The following is a 5141-nucleotide window of genomic DNA, read 5'->3' on the forward strand; positions in this document are numbered from 1 at the left end:
GGAGAGGCCACAACAGTGAGAGGCCCGTGTACCGCAAAAAAAAAAAAAAAAAAAAGTAAGTTTGAATCTTGATTTGGACATGGCTCACGATAAATAGTCCTTCCAAGTTTATACCATCTGAAAATGTAAACTGTGCTTCTGTATTGTCATCTTCTACTTCATTATTCAGACCATTGACTAAATAAAATGAAGAATGAATCTAGAGACTCCTTAATGGTTGCAGTTACTTTTGGCTGTGGCCATTCATCCCAGTCACCTGACTATCCCATCAAGCAAGCCTCATTTCAAGGAGAACTTGAAATAAACAATGTTTACTTGGTATTTAACATATAATAAGCTGTTTATATGTGACAGCTTATTTCATTTTCACAAAAGTCCTCCCACATTTATATCATTCTTCCCATTTTGGAACTGAGGAAACTGAGGCTCAGAAAGATTACCTTTTATAAGGTCACCTGGCTGGAACATGGTAGTCAGGATAGAATCAAATAGATCTTTGACTCAACCCTTGTTTTCTCCTCTGCTCTTCACAAGTATATGGGGGAAAACTTATCAAAGGCCTTTTGCTCATGAAGATTCCCTAACCTACTTGTCATCAAGGTTAGGAGGTTGGTTCAATCTGAGTGAGTCTATGTTGGCTCTCATGACCCTTGCTTTCTGCCCTTGGAAAGTAAATGAAGGACTCAAAGAATCAATGGTAGCCTAAAATCAAGGGCATACTTTGGCAGAGACAAATACAGAACCTATAGAGCTTGGCTGCTTTGTATTTTTATAACCTAGGGCATGCTATTTAAGTCTCTGCCTCAGTTTACACATCTGTACAATAGGAATAATGATAGACTCTTCCCTTTAGGGTCGTTGTGAAGATTAAGTGATTTAATTCCTGCAGTGTGCTTAGAATATGGCCTTTAGTAAGTACCCAGTCAATCGTAGCTGTTGTTGTTGCCAACAGCACATTATTGCTGGAAAGTCAGTGTCCTATACGGACACCTGTCATTAGTGGAGTAAAATGTGCTCCTTCCTTTTGGATCACAGAGCAGCCTTCAGGCCAAGATAGCCATCAGCATGGAAAGAGCTTTCACAAAAAATATTTTTAAGTATTTAGGTTTATTGCAAAGGATTAAAGCACACATAAATACATTAATGTGCTCACTCTCTCTCCCTGTCAAAACAAACCATTACTTGTTTTCTCCCAGAGTTTGGGAGTGATTGGAGGTACTCTGGGGAACATATTTCTGTGTCCTTGATTCCTTGCTTTAGTCATGACGTCTGATGAGAAGCATGTGCCATTCCAAATGAGTGAGCACAAGCAGGAGCCAACTCAGAAAGGTCTGGACAGAGCCAGGCAGAGCCTTCACCTGCCGTTTCTGAGCAGCAGAGCCCTAGTCGGCCAATGGAGTTCTGCAAAAGCTGATTCAGGAACATCTTTAAATCATGGGGTTTGGGGTTTGGGTAGGGGGAGGTGATGCAAAGCTCTCCTAAGCAGTTTATGTATACAAGTTTTGTTTGTTTGTTTGTTTGTTTGTTTTTGTGGTATGCGAGCCTTTCACTCTTGTGGCCTCTCCCGTTGTGGAGCACAGGCTCTGGATGCGCAGGCTCAGCGGCCATGGCTCACGGGCCCAGCCGCTCCGCGGCACGTGGGATCTTCCCAGACCGGGGCACGAACCCGCATTCCCTGCATCGGCAGGCGGACTCTCAACCACTGCGCCACCAGGGAAGCCCTGTTTGTTTGTTTTTTAAAAAACATATCCTGGGGTTCGAGGCCAGTATCTCCCTGAGTTCAGGTCCCACCTCGGCCATTTACTACCTTTGTGACTGTGGACAACGTGCAACCTCTCTGAAACTAATCTGTCTAATGGTGCTGGAAGAGTTTTGGAAGGGAAGGGGTGCAGGGCATGAAAAGAGATGGCTTGACTTTGGTGGGTATCCATCCACCTGTCCAAACCCTGGATCCCAAGTGCTTGGCATGGGCTGTCTTATTCACCCCAGAGCAGCTGGGGCATGCAGTATAGGGCAGTAGTTTCTAGAGTTGGCATGTGATAAAATTTCCACTGGCAAAGACAGAGTGACAAAAATGAAGACCATTTAGTGTGTGCTTCTTCTGTCTGGAACGCTCTCTGTATCATATACCAACACAAACACACACACACATATACACAAATACAGACAGATATACATATACTCACACCTGAATAATTTCTATTTATGTTTTCATCTTAATTCAAATATCATTTCTTCAGAAAAACCTTACCTGACCCCTAGACTGTATTAGGTCCCTCACTTATGAGCTCTTATAATACCTTTTGATATTCTTTCATTTATTTATCACAGTTTGTATTTATACATTTGTGTGATATCCATCTTATTTGTCCCTTTTGCCTAGTTGTCCCTTCTGCCTAGTACTGAGAGCTTTCCAGGACATAGGACTTCTAGTGCTAAAACTAGGAGAATCCTGGCCAAACCTGAATCATTGGTCACCCTAGTCTGCCTCCCTCTGAAGAGAGCAGCTCCTTGAAGGTAGAGACTATGCTCTTTAGTTTACATTTACTTTCAGTGCCTGGATCACAGTAGGAGCTCAGGAAACAGCTGTTGAACCCATAAAGGAATGAGTGAATATGTCAATGAAAGCTAAACTGTCCTTTCTTGCAGGAAAAAAACAAAAACAAACAAAACCTTTCTCTTCCCCTGAGATTATTCTTTTTCCTTTAGGTGTTGAATTTACCCTCTTATAAATTACCTTTATTTGACAAAGTTTAAAGTTGATAATATTGTATAGTCTCCTGCCTTCCCTCACCCCGTTCCTCTTTGGAGGGTGGAATTCTTGCTGATTTGAGGAATCACTCATTTAGTGAAAAGAGAACCAGAATAGTTAGAGCTCACACATTTAAAGAAGGTTTATCCATATGCTGAAGTGCTGTACTATAAACTTTATGAGGGCAGAAATTATGGTTATATTCAGTTCACTTCTATATCCCCAGGGCCTGGCGGAGTAAGGGCTGAATAAGTATTTGTAGAATAAATGAATGAATAAATTCTCTGCCCAGCCTCAAGACATGCAGGAGTAGACCCAGTGTGCCTAACTCCTTTTTCCTCCCTACATTTTAATACACCCCTCCACAACCATAATATCACTTTAGCATTCATCCCCGCTGGGTGGATGAGAAGCTCGTGCCGTTCCAGATGAGTGAACACGTGGTCCATCCCTGCCTGTCCTGGTTCATCTCTTGATGTCCTTTCCTAACACCTAATGGGCTTCCATGGTCTGCTACCAAAAAAAGACGTTGCCGTATCTTGAATAATGAGAGCATCTCTCTCACCTGCATGTCTTTGTTCAAGCTATTCCCTTGACATGGAATGCCTGTTCTAATTCATCTGGCTAAATCTTACTAGTCTAAGCTTATGTCCCATTCTCTCAGAAGCCATCTCTGAACCATTTCATTCCTCACCCGCTGTGCCCCTCCACAGTATTCTATGTTTTGTCTTTACCACCCCATGGACCACACTGTTTTCTATTTGACTATTTACTTATCTAACTACCCTGAGATTAGGAGCTTCTTGAAGACAAGAACTCTTTCTGATTCATCTCTGTGTCCTCAGCACCCAGTTGAGAGAAATGGTACGCTATTAGGTGTCTAATGAGTGTTTGTAGAAGGAGGGGGATGTATCAGTTATTTCATGCCATTAAAATGCTAGGTTAGAAACAAACATAAAATCCTAGCTGTATACAAAAGGACATGTATTTTTGTTCACAGGTCTATTGATAGGCTGGGTGATTCTGGTGATTCGGGCTCACCAGTTGCTGATTGACTACTAGGATTTGCCGATCCTGTTTGGGCCCTCTCATGTATCTGAAACATCACGTGTGACAACTGAGCTGACTCAGCTTGCTGCATATCCATCCAGCAGGCTCGCTGGGGCATGTTCTTGTGGCAGAGGGAGAGAAGGAAGAGCAGAAGCACACAGTTGTCGAGGCCTAGGCCTGGGAAACCGGTGCACAGTGTCACTTCCGCCTCATTCTGTTGGCCAAACCAAGTCACGAGGTTGACCCAGACTCAAGGGGTGGGGACCCCACCTCTCAACAAGAGGCGCTGCGAAGTCATATTGCACAGTGGGTGGAAGCAAGGAAGGCTAGAAAATGGGGACCATTATTACAATCAGTCTACCACAGAGAGGGAGCTGGCTAGGAACTGGCACATCAGCTTCTAACCAAAATGATCTCTTTTGCTACCTTGACACCTGAATGAGTTTATCAGAAAGGTTTCCAGAGGTGAAACCAGGCCCGTCCTTTGTCAGGACTAACTTCCCCACCATCAAAGGTATTTAATAAGAAGCTGAATTCCGTGATCATAGAAACATCACATGGGAGGAGGATAAGGCTCCTTCTAGCCTTGGGGGACAATATTTTCACATACTTTGCCCCTTTCTTTCCAGATCAGCAAAAACCCGATCTTTGTGCCAGGAGTCTGGGGCCCTTATTTCTCAGCCATGGTCCCTGGGTTCTGGCTGAATGAAGGTGGCCAGAGCGTTACTGGAAAATTGGTAAGTTGACACTTCCTTCGTATGGTCTTTAATGTTTTTACACCCTTGACTAGTCCATTTTGTCACATTCCCCGTATACCCAGGATCTGGAAGATTTGCAGACTCCTACATCAGAAGAATTAACTTTCTCTTAGCATAAAGTCTCACATATGGAGCATATGCAGCCTGTGTTTGCCAAAGGAATAAATGTTGATCCAGGCATTGATGACTAACCCATCTTCTCACCTATCTTTCTTTCACATAACAACCCATTTTTCTCACGGTAACAGGAGTAATATTCTACTTTGTAAAAAGGACTATGTTAATCTCCAGCCAGAATCCTTCAATGGTTCCCTGTAGCCCTTGGGACATAGCTCAGATCGTTTTCTGGGCACATCATTCCCTTTGTGGTCTGTCCCCTCCAGTCTCACCCATGTACTTGTCACTAAGGCCAGATTGCCCTACTCACAGCTTCCCCATGGCTCCTGTTATTCTACTCCTCTGTGCCTTTGTGTATGCTTCTTTCCCTACTCGGAGAGTTCTTTATCACTTGCTAGTTTTACTTGATCTTTAAGATGTAACTCCAGTTCTTAGCACTTTCTGAGATAATCTGTCTTTTCCAG

At 43.3% G+C, this 5141-nt stretch overlaps 1 long non-coding RNA gene across 2 annotated transcripts in view; it reads left to right on the forward strand.

The window, feature by feature from the left end:
- LOC114485136 (uncharacterized) overlaps positions 1-4765 on the forward strand; it is a 41897-nt gene extending 37132 nt beyond the window's left edge. Inside the window, exon 3 of one of the 2 annotated variants that reach the window (XR_008616742.1) lies at positions 4432-4765. This is a non-coding gene — a long non-coding RNA (uncharacterized lncRNA). The remainder of the gene's footprint in view (positions 1-4431) is intronic. The other variant, XR_003678612.2, reaches the window with a different exon arrangement.
- Positions 4766-5141: the final 376 nt, after the last annotated feature.

The sequence above is a fragment of the Physeter macrocephalus genome, unplaced genomic scaffold (genome assembly GCF_002837175.3).
Source record: "Physeter macrocephalus isolate SW-GA unplaced genomic scaffold, ASM283717v5 random_517, whole genome shotgun sequence".
Lineage (NCBI taxonomy): Eukaryota > Metazoa > Chordata > Mammalia > Artiodactyla > Physeteridae > Physeter > Physeter macrocephalus.